Here is a 21047-nt window from a genome sequence, read left to right as displayed (position 1 = left end):
AAAACCATGTGAGATTGGAGCTATTCTTATGGCTATTTTTAGAAAATACAATCTTGCATAATCTACGCTTTGGGCACAATGATTCATATTCATCCTTTATGCAAAATATACTCTTACTCCTTTCCCAGAATCCTAGTTTTATCCCATTATGGCATTTGGGTATAGCCATTTGAGTACCATTCTGAAGATCTATGACCAAAGCAAGTTATTTGGTCTCCTCATACCCAATATATAATTTGAGACAGGCATTGAATAACCTCATAGACATTTCTATTCAAAGAGAGAGAAAAACAAGAAACACAAAACTGTTTGGGGCCACAATAATTCTGGAATCCGGCCAGACACATATTCTTAGTTCCTTGATTATGGTTCACACTCCCTGGAATGGTTCTCCACAGCACTTGGTTCTACCATCTGACTCTTGGTTCTATCTTCCAAATTATCCTTTATCTTCCATAAACTGTAGCCCATGTTTGTAGTTGAGTAATTTTCTTAGTCCATTTCCCAGTCCAAAGGTCTCTTTTAAGTTTGTATAGTTGCTGTCCCCTTTAGCCCAAATCAGCAGTGCTTCCGCCAGAAAAAATTATCATAAATATATTGTGGGTTTTCCATGAATCGTATTGATGTTTACCCATTAGACAAAAGTTATACCTACAAAGCTATGTTAGACAGGCTCTTAATCTTTGGCCCCCTGTAAGTCTTCTGAAGTACATTGTCCTTAAGATTCTTGGAAGCCCTATCATTTAATGGGAGGATCTGTGAGATGCAGCTCATATCCTTGGTAGTTCTTTTATCTGAAAGTGTCTCTGAGGTACCACCTTAAATATTTCTGAAGACAAAGGGGTTTATAGTCACACCCTTTATTCAGCTATCTTTGCCTTGAAACCATTTATAGATTTAAAAATCTTAGAAAGGCCAGGAGTGAGAAATGGTTTTATTTTTCAAACTCTGCCAACCCTGGCTCACTTGTACGCAACAGTTTATTCTTTGGCTTGTCTCTCTCCTCTCACGTTTTATCATAGGTAGTCAGAAGAAGCAAGGGGACTCTTCCAATAGTCTTTTTGGAAATCTCCTTAGCTGAATCATCAGATTCACTAGGTACATTTCCTATGGGCCATGCTAACCCAGGTGACTGACTTGTCAGATTTTCTGCCACTACATAACATGGAAACTCTTTCCTCCAGCTTCAGTACAACATTTTATTCATTTTTCTTTCTGATGCCTCCTGAGACGCTTGAGGCTTTCACTAACACTCCCTTCAAGACCCTCTAGGTTTCTGCCTACTGTCCAATCCTAAAGTCAGTGCCATGTACACATATGGCACTGACTTTATATATACGTATGTATGTATGTACTTATATATGTGTGTGTATGTATATATGTGTGTACATATATACATACACATGCACACATTTTTTTTCCATTCTCCGTACCAAACTTTCTTGATCTATTGATCCATAACATACCATCACAAACTTATGTCTTAAAGTAAAACCGATCATTTATTTGATTCATGAATCTTCAGCCTGGTCAGTGCTCAGCAGGAACGTTTCATCTCTACTCTTCCCAGTTGGGGTGGCTCATCTAGTATTGATGATTCACTTCCAGGATGGCTTATTCACACAGCTTGCAATTCAGTGCTGACTGCCAGTTTCTCTCCACGTGGGCCTCTCCACAGGGTGACTTGGGCTTCCTCACAGCATAGTGTCTAGGTTACAAAGACAAGTGTCCCAAGAGAAGCAGGTGGAAGCTGTATCATTTTATTACTTTTTTTTCTCAAAAATCACATAGCGTCACTGTGCCATAGTCCAACTTTTGCCCAGAGTTAAAGTTTGGAGATGTGGGCCCCACCTCTTGATGAGAAGAGTGTCAAAGTCTCATTGTACAAAGGGCGAGTATAATGGGAGACACTGTTGTGGCCAGTTTGAAAAATCTAACCTACCTAAGGCATATTCTGTAACTGCTCTGAGCCTTAGTATTTTCTAAAAGTGTAGTAGCTGGAGAAGACACAATACTACAGTTCTGACTAGCACAGAGTGCAGGGAGCTTACCTGCTCCTTTTATCTCTTACATCAGGATGCTGCAAACTACAGCCCAAGGTTGATCTGGCCCACCGTCTGTTTTTGTTGATAAAGTTTTATTGGACCACAGCCACACTCATCCATTGAGGTATTAACTATGGCTGCTTTCACATTACAAATGGAGAGTCTAATGCAACAGAAACCATATGGCCTGTAAAGACTAAAATATTCGCTCTTTGTTCCATTAGAGAAGAAGTTTGCCAGTGCCTGCTTCACATCGTACTCAATCATAGAGAGCTGGAACTGAGAGGCACCTTAGAGGTGATCTCGGGTGCACTCCATTCTATGGGTGCGGATGCCGAGGCTCACACAGGATTAAGTGACTAATTAGAAGGAATGACCATGTTTTACTATTCACTGTATACCACGTTCCGTGCTTCTAAACATTTTACATTCTCTCCTCTCATCTGACAGGAAGGGTCTATTTTCATTCCCAATTTATGCCCAAGGACAGTGAGAACTCAGGTTAAGGAATCTGTATGATTACCTAGGGGCAGAACTGGAATCCCAGCGCAGGTCTGCCTGGCTTCAGACCTGTGCTCTTAACCATAACAGCAACATTTTCCAAAGTGCAGGCTGCATTCCACTTGCCTCAGAATCACCCAGTCGGGGACCCATTGCACCACACATATTCTATACTCAAGGTTCTTGACCCTGGCTATACATAGAATTACCTGAGGAAGTAGTTAAATATATAGGTACCTGCTAAAAATAAAACACTTGTCTTAGTCTGGTCAGGAAAAGAGAAAACTTGGGGGAGAACTTGGCAGCTTCCATGGGGCTAGGGACAGCTTCTAGCCCGAAACTATGGTGTTGAGCCTTTACCTTCACCTTTCTTCTGTCTTCAATATTAGCGCATTTGCAGAGGGTCCAAAAAATGGAAAAGAAGTGCTCATTTAAACTTCAGTACTTTGAAGTATTACAACAAACATATCTCCATTTTTGCATATGGAAGTTGGGTTTTATTTACAAGAGATGTGATTTCTACATATATCACAGAGGTTTGGTGAGTTGCACAATTGGCAGGGCAGGAATTTAATCCTTGGTCTTCAGGCAAGAGAGAAGCTTTCTAATGAAGGTTCTCACATTCATAAATAATTTAAAGCGCTGTTACAGCCTAGCAAGTGGCTTTTGAAAAATTATAGATTCTTTGGGTGTGGGAAGAGATGTTTTCTTTCCCATTTTGCTCATTTACCCTGTTACAAAACTTGACAATGTTTTACAAAATTCGACAGTCTCTTGGATTTGTGAAAATGTATTTTGTAACCTGAAGTCAGATGAGGTCTCCAACTCCCATAATTGCACATGTTGCCCTAAGGTGATTAACTACCCTGGTTTGCCCAAGACTGAGGGGTTCCTGGAACAATGGACCATCACTGCTAAAACTGAGAAAGTCTCAAGCAAACTAGGATGAGTTGGGACAAGTCAGCCTACTTGTTGCCCCAACTTGGATACAGAACTCAGCTGTGTCACGGACCTCACAGAAAACCATCTACTCACCATTTCATGACCAACATTTCTCGTCTCTTTCCTCTTTCCCCATCCTTCCCTTTCTAAGGAACAAATACAATTCTCTCTTCTTGTGCAGAGGGGTTCTGCCTCCCTTCCTGAAGCCTTGGCACCAACCATTTCATGGCCCCAAGGCCTCAGTTTCTAGTCCAAGTAAGCTTTTCATAACATTCCTTGAAACAAACACTGTGTGAGTGGAATGCTGGCGAGCACAGTTTTCATCTTGTCTTGTTACTGTCTTACATACCCCACCTTATTCCAAATGGATACTTTTGTGGAGAGTCTTTCTAATCTGTGATAATCTTCCCCCATTCATCATATGAACCCCAATCTGCTTGCTACACAGGGCCATATATAAGGACATGACTAGCTCTGCAGCCTAAACAAGTCACTGGGCTCCTCTGAGCTTGGATGCCTCATCTAGGAAATGAAGTAAAACAAATTGATTTCTAAGATTGCTTTCTGCCCTGATATTCCATTGTACTCTTCACTGAGTTGAATGCAACTGGTCAAGGCAAGTTTTTCCATGTAGCCTGGAAAACTCACTGCAACATCCTTTATGCATGTACTAATACAGAACATGGAAACCGCAACAAGGCTGGTTCTTAAATTTTTCATAACCACGATACAACAATGGCCATTTGTGTCTCCATCATTCTCAGAAGTCCCTGCCCTCTGCTCTGTACCCCTGTGGTAAAATGCTATTTAAAGAGGTTTTTTTTTTTGAATTAACTGCTTAGAAACAAAAAGATGCATCCCTCCCACAACTCTCTAATTTTGAAAGTATTGTAAGTAATTTACATAGATTGCAGGAAATTTGGAAAATATAGAAAAGCACAGAGAATGACAAAAATCACCAATAATCCTTCCATATAGACGTAACCACTGTTAAACTTCTGGTGTATTTGGTAAAAGATGATAAACCCTGTACTGAGTTGTTTTATAATCAGCTGTATTCACTTAGCAATGGATTACACTTTCTCACTTTATCATGAGATTTCTGATGTCCCAATTGCATTCTTAGTCATCCTTGATTTAATTAAACCTATGATTGGATATTGAGGGTCCCCCCTCAAGTTTTGATAAACAAACATCTAATGAGTTACTTTCTCACCAGATATTCTTAATGATGAATTTCTAATATACAAGTTATATACATTTCTGGGTTTTTAATGGGACTGTCAAATTGTCTTCCAAAAGGTTTTCTCAATTTACACTTCCCCAGGCAGGATATGAGAGGAACCCCTTGCAACTTTGCCAGCAATTAGTCACGATCAGTGATAACACTGGCCAAGGGCTTTGGGCAGTGGCAAAGTCCAGTGTGACAGCAGAACTCTGACATTGTTCTTTGATACTGGTGTGTTTACACAGCATCCGAAAATAGAACAAGAAAGCAAACAGAGACATTGATCATTTGGGGTCAGAGTCATCCACCGAGTATTGAAGCATCTAAACATACATCAGGAATTCTTAACCTGGTGTCTATGAACCTTACCCCAGACTTTTATCCCACTTAATATGTGTCTGCTCCAACCTGAACAAACCAATTTAAACCAGAGGCCATAGCTGCTCCGAGGAAACACTTGTCCTAGTCAAGTGTGACAATAAATAAAGCATCTATGAGAAAAGCAGGACTGAAGGGAACTTGCTCATAGTGAGTGCACTTGCCCTGTGGATCAAATTATTTCATCCCGAAAGTATGGTGTGTTTTGTTTTGTTTGTTTGTTTTTTTGCGGTACGCGGGCCTCTCACTGTTGTGGCCTCTCCTGTTGCGGAGCACAGGCTCCGGATGCACAGGCTCAGCGGCCATGGCTCACGGGCCCAGCCACTCCGAAGCATGTGGGATCTTCCCGGACTGGGGCACGAACCCGTGTCCCCTGCATCGGCAGGCGGACTCTCAACCACTGCGCCACCAGGGAAGCCCTGGTGTGGGTATATTTTTTAGACCCGTTTTATCAATGAGAAAGCTAAGTGTACAGTAGGACTAGAATGCATTTGTGCTGAGGGAGCGAGCAAATGACCATTATTTCCTTGTTATCCTTGGTTTCAAGTGTCCTAAGCAATAGCAAAGGGACAGGGAAGGCTTTCTCTTCCGTAGAGTTTGGTCTCAGACTTCACCCTTTCATTATGGCCCATATTTTCTTCACTCCAGATTAGTTCAGGACAGCTGACAATAGCTTTGTGTGCCATGTCTGGATGGGAGAAGCAAGCCAGGAGGTGTGGGCTGAGTGACATAAACCTTCTATGTTTGGTAGGTAGCAAACTGGCGATTTCATGTGGTTCAACTTAACAGTTCAGATCTAAAATGCTGACATTTCTTTCCATTTGAAGTGTTTATGTGAGCAACAGACCCACCTTGCCTTCTTTTTCAAGGTCTTGGGGATACCCTTCCCTGCTTCCTTTGGAGGAGGGGCAGACCCATTTTGCTTTTGCTCTTGTTGTAGCAACCTTTAACACAACCCGTCATCTGGGTGTTGGCTGCTTTGGACAAGGTTCATGGGGAGAGGGATGGGAAAGGCTTTGATGGGAGACACGGCGATAGATCCAGAAGCAATCCTGCTCCGAGCTCAGCAGCAGCAGCACGGCCGCAGCATAGGGCCTGGGTTGAGGACCAGGACCCTAACTCCTAAGGTGGCAGGAGAGCGGGTAAGAATAAGGCAGACCGAGAAGCAGGGAGAACAAGGCAGAGTCTATGTATGACCTGAGAAATAATATGAATATTTAGGTCCAAGAATAAACCATAACCTTGGGGGTTAGACCTCAGGCCCAAGGCGGAGGCAGGCCTAACATTACAGGAATTTGATGTGAGGTCTAAGCAAATCAGGGCTCTTTCAACCTTTCCTAGAGTCTGGGGCCAAGTTGAGCTGTAGCGTGTCAGAAGGCTTAGCTGGGACTTGGGGTGATGACCAGGGTAGCGGAGCAGGCAGGCAGATCGAGGATTCAGGCATTCTGCATTCAAAAGCTTTTAACGGTTTACCTTAATTCATTCACCCAAGAAATAGTTATTGAGCTCACTTTCTGTTCCAAGCACTGTGCTAGTTGTTGAATAAGATAAGTAAATTATTTGTCTTCATGGAGCTTCTACTCTAATGGAGAACAGGGATAATAACTGAGCGGAACACATAAACAAAAGAGATAATTATAGATGGTGACAGTGATATGAAGCAAATACCCAGGTTGCTGGAATGGAGTGTAACCAGAGGAGGCCCATTTTTGAATAGGGTTGTCCCAGGGCAGTTGATCAGAGAGCTGAAGGGTGAAGATATGCCACCCTTATGAAGAGCTGTGAAGGAGCAGGCCAGGCAGAAGAAGGAGCAGGTGCAAGGGCCTTGGGCGGGACTGGGCTGCAGGTTCTGGGGTCAGTGGGATGAAAGGAGGCCAGTGTGGAAGGAGGGAAGCTAAGAGATGAGGCTGGAGAGATGGCCATGAGGTGGGATGGGCAGGAACTTGAGGGTTCCTGCTAGGAGTTTGGGCTGTATTTTAAGCACAATGGAAGAACATTGGAGGGTTTTTCGTGGTGGAATGGCATGATCAGAATTTCACTTGAAAAATTTCACCCTGGCTGCTGTCTGGAAATTACAGAGGGGCAACAGAGCATCCAGGTAAGAGATTTCAAAGCTTTTTGGGGAAATCAAAGCCATTCCTCAGCTCCTTGTGAGATATCCCAGAAGAGGCACTTGGCAAAATATCACTGCTCTTTACAAATATCTAAGATCCATATTGGGATGGAATCCTGCACAGAATCTAAACAGAACTATTTGGGCATTCTTTTATGAAGAGGTATATATGGAAAGGAGATAGAGAAACATATGTTTGGAAAAGTGCCCAAAAAGTACATGCATCTTTCGATTACACTAATTAAGCATTCATTTCATTCACTCATTCTTTCTTTCATATAACAAATATTTATCAGCTGCCTGTTTTGTGCCAGGAACTGTGCTCTGTCCAGGGAGTTCAGTGGAGAATAAATAGAGAAGATCCCTGCCCTCCTGAGGCTTGTGGTCTGCTCTAGGCAACTTTCATAGCTACCCAGTTCTTGAAAAACTGAGTCATGTGGAAACATGGGGAGGAGGGATGAAATTTTACATGCAAAGAGACTTGGGTTGTCCCAGGAGTGGGAGCTTGATAAATAATGGTTGACAAACAAATGATGTTGAACAAATCATTAAATTCCTTGGTCCTGTTTCTTCCTTCGAACAAATGAGAAAAGCTGGATAGGGGTCATAAACTCAGAGTGGCTTCATTCAGTGTTGAAATCCTATCACGCAGCAGTTGGATGGAAGGATTGGGTGACATCAGCTGAGCGACCTTAACATCACCAAGAGAAAACAGTCAGACATTACTGGCCTCACGAATGGCACAATGGGATGTGTGTTACACTCCCCATGAAGCCATCTTGCTAAAAAACTGGACACTGGTCTGGTTAAGCTTCTCCTTCTACTTACCTGCTTTCATAATGGAATACTCCCCAGGGAACAAGTATACAACCAGCCAAATTGAATGTGGGCAGTTCTACAGGACAAATGACCTGGTTTCTTTAGCTGACAAATGAATGGCACAAAAAAGTGCTAGGTCTTTTAGCTGCCCAGTAAAAACACAACGTTTCCCAGTCTCCCTTGCTAAGTTCAGGACGATGAAATGTAAAAGGCAAAAAAAGTGCTAGGTTTTGGGTGAGAGGGCACTGGTAGATTAAAGGAAACTTACCATATTAATATCATATTAATTTTGTTAAGGATGAAAATAGTATCGGATTTTGCTACAGGAGAAAGTACTCAGTCATTCCATGCTGCAATATGGATGAACTTTGAAGACATTCTGCTAAGTGAAAGAAGTCAGACACATAAAAGGACAAATATTGTGTGACTCTGCTTACTCTAGGTACCTAGTATAGTCAAATTCCTGGAGACAGAAGGTAGAATGGAGGTTGCCACAAGCTGGGGAAAGAGCAGTTGAGGAGTTATTGTTTAACGGGTGACAGAGTTTCAACTGAGGACGGTGAAAAGAGTTCTAGAATGGATGGTGGTGATGGTTGCAACAATGTGAATGTACTTAAAGCCACTGAACTATACACTTAAGAATGGTTAAAACAGTCAGTGTTAAGTTATTTTTATTTTACCACAACAAAATAAGTCCTCAGGTGTTAAGGACAAATGCTGGAGTAGTTACAGGTGAACAATATGATGACTGGGATTTGCTTTGAAGCAATCTAGTAAAACAAAACAAAGAGAAACCCTGGAAGACAGAGAGGAAACAGGACTGAGAAAATGCATGTAATTGTTGAAGTTGAGTGATGGGTAATATGGGGGTTCATTATACTGTTCCTTTCCTTTTATGAACATTAAATACTTAATACAAAGTTTAAAATATATCTATCATGTTTTGGTATGTTGAGTTTAGTTTTCTGAGATGCTCTGAGTATTATACATGTTTTAGAGAATGCAAGAAAACCCACAAAAAACCCAAATTCCCTGCAGCCGCCTGGTATCCTGAGCTGTCACGGTGTGCAATTGAGCATGAAACAGGCCCAAACTTGAGGAGGCAGTGATGGAGGCTGCTTTCTGGTGAGCAATCCCCTCATGTTGTGCAGGATACTCCTGCTGCCCTGGTCAGACTGCTGGGAAGAATAAACACAATTGGATATAACAGTGTTGCTTACTGCAGCCTCAACCTTAGTGTCATTAGGGAGCTTTTAAAAATACTGGTGCCAATTGAGCTAGACTCTCCAAGGGTGGGCCCCAGGGAGCAGTATTTTTAAAAAGGCTCCCTAGGTGATTCTAGCTAGCAGTCAAGGTGAAGAACCACTGGTCTGTGAACCACCTGGTACCTAGCTGGTGCTCCCAAAATGCTGATGGAAAATGAATCTGAAACTAGTTACCTAGTATGCTGTGTTTCCGTCATTTGAAATAGCCTTTTATGGAAAAGAATTTACATGCAACCTTTTCTCCCTCCCACCCAGGAGATCCAACTTCCAGAGGCTATAAACTTATTTCTTGAGCGTCTGCTAGAGTAGGCACACTTATACCCAAGAGAGTATTGTGGTGGCTGTTCGCAGGAGCCCGGAAAGATAAGAAGAGTTTCAAAAATGTTTTTGGGGCATCACAAAAACCCCATTGTAACACAATGCTCCTTGGAATAACATTAAAGAAAAGTGAATTCTGCCCATTTATCAAAGGGAAAATGAAAGCCCTTTGGACACAAATTTTATTTTGAAGCTGAAGCCTTTAATCAAATTGACATTAAAGATAGGGTCCTTCTATGAACCAAGGAATGATAAGCAGTCATTTGTGATCTCAGTACATGGCTGCTGGTATTTAACTCTGTGTTTCACCTCCGATGGGTTGAGAACGGACAGATTTTCACTAGAGAGTTATGGAGAGACAAATGGAGTCCTTCCACTGATTCGGTTAACTGCATGTAGAGTATAAACAACTCCTTTCTTCCCTCACCTCTGTGCCTTGGAATTTGGAGAGAATATTCACAGGGCAATCAGTTCAAACAGATGCCAAAAAATCTTGGCTGTAAACTTTCATTGCAGGTAATTCTTCCATGAAGTGATGGAATAAGTGATCCTAAGCCTTAAGTGTGTGTATGTGTTGGGGGTGGGGTCATTTTTTTCTTTTGTCAAAGCCCACCAGAGTAAGTAGTAGAGGAGAAGGGTTGCTAGATTCAGCAAATAAAAATGCACAATGCCCACTTAAATTTGAATTTGGATAAATATTTGAAAATATTGCTTGGAATATACTTACGCTTAAAATTTTTTTAAATTTGAAATGCAAATTAAACTAGGCATCCTGTATTTTATCCTATACCTTTTCAGAGACGAAAAGAGAGGTCTTCTGAGATATGGAGTCTAAATATCTTATTCAAGGATGCCCAGGAATTATAGGAGGTGCAGGTAGTCAGGGAATGCCCAAGAATATGGGCCAGGAAGGTGATATTGTCAGTCAGTATAAGGAAGTCAGTGTATCAGTTAGCAATTGCTGCATAACAAATCACTCCAAAATTATGTGGCTTAAAATAATCATTATAATTGCTAATGCTTTTGAAGGTTGGCTCTGATTTATGCTTCTAGGCTGGACTTGGGTGAGCAGCTCCGTCTCTAAATGAAGGTCTGTGGTTAGGTTGGGTTAGCTCAGCTTCGGGCTGTTGCGGATGGGAGACTGTCACAAGTCTCTCACCCTTCTCTGGGGACCAGTGGGATGACTTCTGATGATAACAAAGCCATGAGCGTGTAAAAGGCCTAAGCTTGGAACTAGCACACTGTTATATCTGCCCACATACCATTGGCCAATGAAAGTCATAGGGCCAAACTGAAGGTCAAAAGATAGGGAAGTACATTACACCCATGAAGAAACCATGGCAAGGCTGTGAATGCAGGAGGAGTGAAGAATTGGGGCTAACAATTCTGTCTACTACATGCAGGCACAAAGAAACTGAGGTTTAGAAGAAAGAGGTGAAGTCCCCGGCAGCTTCAGAGCCCAAAAGGACTCAGACATAAGAGGGGGAGGCAGAGGTCAGTTATTGGGGATCTGGGCTACAAAAGTCAGAGGGACCCAGACTCAAGGTCTATTTGATTCTTAATTTGAGCCCTTGAATCCAACATTTCTATGTTTGCCCAAAAAAGTTCTCATGAACTGAGATGGTGATTTAATGGTCTCAGCTGTGAAAGTTAGAGGACAGGAGTATGGTTTGAAGTTCTATTAAATTTTATCTATGACTCACATTTATTCCTCGCCATCATGCCCACCATTAATTACTTCTTTGGTTGAAGAGGCAAGACATTAAGGCCACTATAAAATTATAATTTTAATTTGCTTCTATCAGTACTAATTTTTAGTCAGTACTTTTTCCATTCAAGTAAGAGAAATCCAACTTAAACCAGCTCAAGATGAAAAGGGTAATTACTAATGTAACTAAAAAGGCTGGGGAGACTAGCTTCAGACAGGGTTGGATCCAGGTGCTCAAACGATATCAATAGGAACCTGTGTTTCTCCATTCCTAGGCTCTGTGCTGGCATCATTCTGAGGCAAGCTGCTGCTTCATGATGCCACAATGGTTGTTGAAAGCTCCAAATTTACTCTATCAACTTGGCAACTCAGGCAGAAAAAGCATACCTCTTTTCCTTTAGTTCAATAAAAATCCTAGAATTGAATTTCAGGCTTAACATGGGTCCAATGCTCACCTCTGAACCAATCACTGTGACCAGGGTACTGATTTGCCAGACATGGGTGTTCAAACCTGTATCATGAGGTTTGGTCAACACCACCTAAGTCAAAAGAGTGGGGGAGGAGTGGGAAAACTGAAGTGTGATGAAAGATGGGAAATATATTGGACAGGCAACAATGCAACAGATGTCTCTATCCAATGGCTCCCCATTTTCCTTAGAGTAGAAGATCCTATAGCATCTTTCCTCCCCAATCTCATTACTTCATCACCTACCACTGGCCCCCATTTCATTCCACTTCAGCTATACTGGCCACCTTATGAGCATTCGAGGGTCACCTGTCTTAAGGATTCTCTGCCACCTGTTTGGTCTCTCACTGAGACCTACCCTAAACACTTTATTTTATTTTTATTTTTTTAATTTTTATACTTTTTAACATCTTTATTGGAGTATAATTGCTTTACAATGGTGTGTTAGTTTCTGCTATATAACAAAGTGAATCAGCTATACATATACATTTATCCCAATATCTCCTCCTTCTTGCATCCCCCTCCCACCCTCCATAACCCACTCCTCTAGGTGGTCACAAAGCACCGAGCTGATCTCCCTGTGCTACACAGCTGCTTCTCACTAGCTATCTATTTTACATTTGGTAGTGTATATAAGTCCATGCCACTCTCTCACTTCATCCCAACGTACCCTTCCCCCTCCCCATGTCCTCAAGTCCATTCTCTACGTCTGCATTTTTATTCCTGTGCTGTCCCTAGGTTCTTCAGAAACATTATTTTAGATTCCATATATATGTTTTAGCATATGGTATTTGTTTTTCTCTTTCTGACTTACTTCACTCTGTATGACAGACTCTAGGTCCATCCACCTCACTACAAATAACTCAATTTCGTTTCTTTTATGGCTGAGTAGTATTCTGTTGTATATATGTGCCACATCTTCTTTATCCATTCTTCTGTCGATAGACACTTAGGTTGCTTCCATGTCCTGGCTATTGTAAATAGAGCTAAAATGAATGTTGTGGTATATGACACTTTTTGAATTATGGTTTTCTCAGGGTATATGCCCAGTAGTGACATTGCTGGGTTGTATGGTAGTTCTATTTTTAGTTTTTTAAGGAACCTCCATACTGTTCTCCACAGTGGCTCTATCAATTTACACCAACAGTGTATGAGGGTTCCCTTTTCTCCACACCCTCTCCAGCATTTATTGTTTGTGGATATTTTGATGATGGCCATTCTGACTGGTGTGAGGTGATACCTCACTGTAGTTTTGATTTGCATTTCTCTAATAATTAGTGATGTTGAGCAGCTTTTCATGGGCTTCTTGGCCATCTGTATGTCTTCTTTGGAGAAAAGTCTATTTAGGTCTTCTCCCCATTTTTGGATTGGGTTGTTTGTTTTTTTGATATTGAGCTGCATGAGCTGCTTGTAAATTTTGGAGATAAACCCTTTGTCAGTTGCTTCATTTGCAAATATTTTCTCCCATTCTGAGGGCTGTCTTTTTGTCTTGTTTATGGTTTCCTTTGCTGTGCAAAAGCTTTGAAGTTTCATTAGGTCCCATTTGTTTATTTTTGTTTTTATTTCCATTTCTGTAGGAGGTGGGTCAAAAAGGATCTTGCTGTGATTTATGTCATAGAGTGTTCTGCCTATGTTTTCCTCTAAGAGTTTGATAGTGTCTGGCCTTACATTTAGGTCTCTAATCCATTTTGAGTTTATTTTTGTGTATGGTGTTAGGGAATGTTCTAATTTCATTCTTTTACATGTACCTGTCCAGTTTTCCCAGCACCACTTATTGAAGAGGCTGTCTTTTCTCCATTGTATATTCCTGCCTCCTTTATCAAAAATAAGGTGACCAGATGTGCGTGGGTTTACCTGTGGGCTTTCTATCCTGTTCCATTGATCTGTATTTCTGTTTTTGTGCCAGTACCAGACTGTCTTGATTACTGTAGCTTTGCAGTATAGTCTGAGGTCTGGGAGCCTGATTCCTCCAGCTCCATTTTTCTTTCTCAAGATTGCTTTGGCTATTGGGGGTCTTTTGTGTTTCCATGCAAGTTGTGAAATTTTTTGTTCTAGTTCTGTGAAAAACGCCATTGGTGGTTTGATATGGATTGCATTGAATCTGTAGATTGCTTGGGTAGTATAGTCATTTTCACAATGTTGATTCTTCCAATCCAAGAACATGGTATATCTCTCCATCTGTTGGTATCATCTTTCATTTCTTTCATCAGTATCTTATAGTTTTCTGCATACAGGTCTTTTGTCTCCATAGGTAGGTTTATTCCTAGATATTTTATTATTTTTGTTGCAATGGTAAATGGGAGTGTTTCCTTAATTTCTCTTTCAGATTTTTCATCATTAGTGGATGGGAATGCAAGAGATTTCTGTGCATTAATTTTGTATCCTGCTACTTTACCAAATTCATTGATTAGCTCTAGTAGTTTTCTTGTAGCATCTTTAGGATTCTCTATGTATAGTATCATGTCATCTGAAAACAGTGACAGCTTTACTTCTTCTTTTCCAATTTGTATTCCTTTTATTGCTTTTTCTTCTCTGATTATTGTGGCTAAAACTTCCAAAACTGTGTTGAATAATAGTGGTGAAAGTGGACAACCTTGTCTTGTTCCTGATCTTAGAGGAAATGGCTTCAGTATCTCACTATTGAGAAAAATGTTGGCTGTGGGTTTGTCATACATGGCCTTTATTATGTTGAGGTAAGTTCCCTCTATGCCTACGTTCTGCAGGGTTTTTATCATAAATGGGTGTTGAGTTTTGTTGAAAACTTTTTCTCCAGCTATTGAGATGATCATATGGTTTTTCTCCTTGAATTTGTTAATATGGTGTATCACATTGACTGATATGCATATATTGAAGAATCCTTGCATTCCTGGGATAAACCCCACTTGCTCAGGGTGTGTGATCCGTTTAATGTGCTGTTGGATTCTGTTTGCTAGTATAGTGTTGAGGATTTTTGCATCTATGTTCATCAGTGATATTGGCCTGTATTTTTATTTCTTTGTGACATTTTTGTCTGGTTTTCATATCAGGGTGATGGTGGCCTTGTAGAATAAGTTTGGGAGCATTCCTCCCTCTGCTATATTTTAGAAGAGTTTGAGAAAGATAGGTGTTAGCTCTTCTCTAAATGTTTGATAGAATTTGCCTGTGAAGCCATCTGGTTCTGGGCTTTTGATTGTTGGAAGATTTTTTTTTTTTTTGGTGGTACACGGGCCTCTCACCGCCGCGGCCCCTCCCGTTGCAGAGCACAGGCTCCGGACGCGCAGGCCCAGCGGCCATGGCCCACGGGCCCAGCCGCTCCGAGGCATGTGGGATCCTCCCGGACCAGGGCACGAACCCTTGTCCCCTACATCGGCAGGCGGACTCTCAACCACTGCACCACCAGGGAAGACCTGTTGGAAGATTTTTAATCACAGTCTCAGTTTCATTACTTGTGACTGGTCTGTTTACATTTTCTATTTCTTCCTGGTTCAGTCTCAGAAGGTTGTGCTTTTCTAAGAATTTGTCCGTTTCTTCCAGGTTGCCCATTCTATTGGCATATAGTTGCTTGTAGTAATCTCTCGTGATCCTTTGTATTTCTGCAGCGTCAGTTTTTACTTCTCCTTTTTCATTTCTAATTCTGTTGATTTGAGTCTTCTTTTTTTCTTGATGAGTCTGGCTAATGGTTTATCAATTTAGTTTATCTTCTCAAAGAACCACCTTTTAGTTTTATTGATCTTTGCTATTGTTTCCTTCATTTCTTTTTCATTTATTTCTGATCTGATCTTTATGATTTCTTTCCTTCTGCTAACTTTGGGGTTTTTTTGTTCTCCTTTCTCTAATTGCTTTAGGTGTAAGGTTAGGTTGTTTATTTGAGATGTTTCTTGTTTCTTGAGGTAGCATTGTATTGCTATAAACTTCCCTCTTACAACTGCTTTTGCTGCATCCCATAGGTTTGGTATCATCATGTTTTCATTGTCATTTGTTTCTAGATATTTTTTATTTCCCTTAGATTTCTTCAGTGATCTCTTGGTTATTAAGTAGTGTATTGTTCAGCCTTCATGTGTTTGTATTTTTTACAGACTTTTTCCTGTAATTGATACCTAGTCTCAAAGCATTGTGTCGGAAAAATACTTGATATGATTTTAATTTTCTTAAATTTACCAAGGCTTGATTTGTGACCCAAGATATGATCTATCCTGGAGAATGTTCCATGAGCACTTGAGAAGAAAGTGTAATATGCTCTTTTTGGATAGAATGTCCTTTAAATATCAATTAAGTCCATCTTGCTTAATGTGTCGTTTAAAGCTTGTGTTTCCTTATTTGTTTTCATTTTGGATGATCTGTCCATTGGTGAAAGTGGGGTGTTAAAGTCCCCCACTATGATTGTGTTACTGTCGATTTCCCCTTTTATGGCTGTTAGCATTTGCCTTATGTATTGAGGTGCTCCTATGTTGGGTGCATAAGTATTTACAATTGTTATATCTTCTTCTTGGGTTGATCCCTTGATCATTATGTAGTGTCCTTCTTTGTCTCTTGTAATAGTCTTTATTTTAAAGTCTATTTTGTCTGATATGAGAATTGCTACTGCAGCTTTCTTTTGATTTCCATTTGCATGGAATATCTTTTTCCATCCATTCACCTTCAGTCTGTATGTGTCCCTAGGTCTAAAGTGGGTCTCTTGCAGACAGCACATATACCAGTCTTGTTCCAGTCTTGTTTTTGTACCCATTCAGCCAGTCTATGTATTTTGGTTGGAGCATTTAATCCATTTACATTTAAGGTAATTATCAATATGCATGTTCCTATTACCAGTTTCTTAATTGTTTTGGGTTTGTTACTGTAAGTCTTTTCCTTCTCTTATGTTTCTTGCCTCCAGAAGTTCCTTTAGCATTTGTGGTAAAGCTGGTTTGTTGGTGCTGAATTCTCTTAGCTTTTGCTTGTCTGTAAAGGTTTTAATTTCTCTGTCAAATCTGAATGAGATCCTTGCTGGGTAGAATAATCTTGGTTGTAGGGTTTTCCCTTTCATGACTTTAAATATGTCCTGTTACTCCCTTCTGGCTAGCAGAGTTTCTGCTGAAAGATCAGCTGTTAACCTTATGGGGATTCCCTTGTGTGTTATTTGTTGCTTTTCCCTTGCTGCTTTTAATATTTTTTCTTTGTATTTATTTTTTGATAGTTTGAATAATGTGTGTCTTGGCATGTTTCTCCTTGGATTTATCCTGTATGGGACTCTGCGCTTCCTGGACTTGATTATTTCCTTTCCCATATTAGGGAAGTTTTCAACTATAATCTCTTCAAATATTTTCTCAGTCCTTTTCTTTTTCTCTTCTTCTCTTGGGACCCCTATATCTCGAATGTTGGAGCATTTAATGTTGTCCAAGAGATCTCTGAGACTGTCCTCAATTCTTTTCATTCTTTTTTCTTTATTCTGCTCTGCAGTAGTTATTTCCATTATTTTATCTTCTAGGTCACATATCCGTTCTTCTGCTTCAGTTATTCTGCTATTGATTCCTTCTAGAGTATTTGTAATTTCATTTATTGTGTTGCATATCATTGTTTGTTTGCTCTTTAGTTCTTCTAGGTCCTTATTAAGCGTTTCTTGTATTTTCTTCATTCTATATCCAAGATTTTGTATCATCTTTAGTATCATTACTCTGAATTCTTTTTCAGGTACACTGCCTATTTTCTCTTCATTTGTTTGGTCTGGTGGGGTTTTACCTTGCTTCTTCATCTGCTGTGTATTTCTCTGTCTTCTCATTTTGCTTAACTTACTGTGTTTGGGGTCTCCATTTCTCAGGCTGCAGGTTCGTAGTTCCCATTGTTTTTGGTGTCTGGCCCCAGTGGGTAAGGTTGGTTCAGTGGGTTGTGTAAGCTTTCTGGTGGAGGGGACTGGTGCCTGTGTTCTGGTGGGTGAGGCTGGATCTTGTCTTTCTGGTGGGCAGGACTGTGTCCGGTGGTGTGTTTTGGTGTGTCTGTGACCTTATTTTGATTTTAGGCAGCCTCTCTGCTAATGGGTGGTGTTGTGTTCCTGTCTTGTTAGTTGTTTAGCATGGGGTGTCCAGCACTGTAGCTTGCTGGTTGTTGAGTGGAGCTGGATCTTAGCATTGAGATGGAGGTCTCTGGGAAAGCTTTACCGTTTGATATTACGTGGCGCCGTGAGGTCTCTGGTGGACCAATGTCCTGAACTCAGCTCTCCTACCTCAGAGGCACAGACCTGACACCCTGCCAGAGCACCAAGACCCTGTCAGCCACATGGCTGTGTTGCAGCCTCAGCTCAGAGGTAAGCCTGCCAGCCTGGTCCTAGGTTAGTGATCTAAACACTTTATTTTAATAGCAATCTGACATCATGTCTGATTTCCTTTACTCTGATTTACTCTTTTTTTATTTTTTACAAAGAACTTCTCATACTATGTAATTTAACTTATTTATCATGTTTATTGTTTACTCTCTGTCTCCACCTTCAATCTTGCCCCCTCTTCCCTCCCCAGTAGAATGTCAGCTGCATAAGGGCAAAGATCTTTGTATCATTCACTAAAGTATCTCAGATGCCAACAATAGTGTCAAGCACATAGTACGTGCTCAACAAATATGTGTGGAATGAAAGAATGAATGAATGAATCTAATTCAGTTCCTGAGAGGTGCTAAATATCAGGTTAATTTGATAGGAGAAGAGGGATTTGCCAGTGGTGCAAGTCCACACAATCCAACTCTCCAACTCCCCAGTTATGTACCCATGACAGAGACATCAGTGTTTTCTCTTGAATCTGTACAAGACCAACCAGTCAGGCACTGTCAATCAATGGAAGGTGTCCAGAGATTAGAAACACACAAGATAGAACTTGGAATATCAGCCCAGGTGTGATATAAATGCAGAGTACCAGACGCCTTGCCTGGTGGTACTGGGGGTGGCTGGGGGTTGAGTATCACTAAGGAAGTAGATGGCACCAAGGTGGAGGTGATGGACACTGAAAGAGACATAGAGTTTCTGTGTCTAAAACAAGATTAGATCTTAATATTTTATACCTTGTCTTTGAAGTAGCTGCCTTAGTTACTGAATCCAAAATGAAAGGGTGGATTCTGGGCTCAGGGCATGTGTATAATCATGAGGCAGCTTAATCTGTGTTTCTTTTGCACCAGCTGGTCAAGTCTCTTCCTTATGGACTAGAGCACCTAGTCACTGTCTAGTCACCAAAGTCATGGAATGTTCCAGGTGTGGGCTCGGAGCTTCTCCTCTACTTATCTGAGCCATGGCTTCACATTTTTCGCAAACGTGAGCATCATTGATTGGGCCCTAGAGAGATCCACTGCCCAAGTTCCATTTGATTTTCTAAGGAGTAAATGTCTGTTACGTATGATCACTTAGGCTGATGCTACTGAGAAATGCTGTGGAGAGCTGGAGAGTGAGCTGGGATTAGCAGTGGGTGGGGTTATGTGCCATTTCCAGCCAGAGCAAGTGTTTGGAAGTGAGTGCCTTTGGAGGGCCCTGTTGGAAAGGTTACTTCCTAGAACTTTTCTGAGACAGTTGCACTTGAATTTCAACAACAACAAAAATATAAACAGCTCGGGGTGAAAGCAGAAAGGGTAGTCCCCCAAATTGGGACTGCCTTCACCAGGGATCTTCAGGAGAGCTTAGATCCTTGGCAGTGTCTTTCTTTGCCAGTGACCTCATGTGTTTATTTAACTGTCCAGCTGAAGGTTCACCCTGACATTTCAGCAACGAGGCAGAGTGTGTGGATTTAGGGTGACCACTCAGACAGGAGAAAGAGAAAGATGCCCAACAGGGCTGCAGGGAGACTCTTCAGGAAACTTCTGCTTTTTAGGATTTTTCTTTTTTGATCGTTCTTTTTTTCTTCCTCTCATCACAAGGTGCTGCTCCCCGAGCTCTCATCCCCTCATTTGTGATTGTGCCTGAGTTGACTTGACTGTGTTGAAGTTGGCAAGGGGCAGTCCTTGCCCTCAGGGAAGTCCTCTGCCCTCAGGCAGAGAAGCCTGGGGGGCGGGGGAGGTGGGAAAGACACAGAAAAAGGCAAAGGATGGTTTGTATCAAGAGAGTGCTGCCCTGAAAGGGGGAAAGTAGGAAAAGATGATTTAAGGGAAGAACCGCTTCTTTGCATATGCAAAGGGATTTACTTTTTTTAAGTTTCTTTTCTCTTTTTTTAGCATCTTTATTGGAGTATAATTGCTTTACAATGGCGTGTTAGTTTCTGCTGTATAACAAAGTGAATCAGCTATACATATACATATATCCCCATATCTCCTCCCTCTTCTATCTCCTTCCCACCCTCCCTATCCCACCCCTCTAGGCAGTCACAAAGCACCAAGCTGATCTCCCTGTGCTATGCGGCTGTTTCCCACCAGCTATCTATTTTACATTTGGTAGTGTATATATGTCCATGCCACTCTCTCACTTCGTCCCAGCTTACCCTTCCCCCGCCCCCGTGTCCTCAAGTCCATTCTCTACGTCTGCATCTTTATTCCTGTTGCAAAGGGAATTTCTGCAGAAAAATTTCCGGAAACTTTTAGCAGTTGTTAGCCTTGCAGAGCTGGACAGGACATCTAGAAAGGGACAACCAGGCGAGGGAGACTTCTGCCTTTCATTTTATCATTCTCCACACTGCCTGGTTATGTTATCTTATGTATCTACTTTTTCTTTTTAAACCAAAAATTTTAGAAAAGAATAATTTAATTAAAACAAACTAAACTATAGGGGTTTTGTCCACCCTACCTTGATTTTCTATGATCCAGGAAAAAGGGCTTCAATTACCAGCTGTGTCGACTTGGGCAATTTATTGAGCCTTTCTGTGGCCCATTACCTCATCTGGAAAATAGGGTTAATAATAGTGCCTGCATTGCAGAGTGGGTTATAAGGGGTTTGGTGCAAGAAGGTATGTAAAGTGCTAAGCCCTGGGTATCACAAGCACTCAGTCATCTCAGCTATCACTGGTATTGTTCAAATTCTATCAGCAATCTAGGCTAGTTCCTCCTAAAGAACGTACCTAATGGTCATGGCAAGTGACTGCAGCAGCTGGGGCTGTGATGGACAATGATAGTGATGATGATGATGATGATGATGATGATGATGATGATGATGATGATAGCGCTGATGGGGGACAGATGGTTCCTGAATGTCTAGCACATCAGAAGTGGGGGAAGAAGCAGCTGTTTGGAACTGGAGCCATAGGAACAGACAGAAGACAAGGTTGATGGGGTCACAAACACACCTATCATCATCTTAGTAAAATAAATTGTCTGCCTTTCATGATGTCCTGAATATATATGAGATAAGTC

Source organism: Tursiops truncatus, chromosome 11 (assembly GCF_011762595.2).
Source record: "Tursiops truncatus isolate mTurTru1 chromosome 11, mTurTru1.mat.Y, whole genome shotgun sequence".
Taxonomy (NCBI): Eukaryota; Metazoa; Chordata; class Mammalia; order Artiodactyla; family Delphinidae; genus Tursiops; species Tursiops truncatus.
This window is presented reverse-complemented; position numbering follows the sequence as displayed.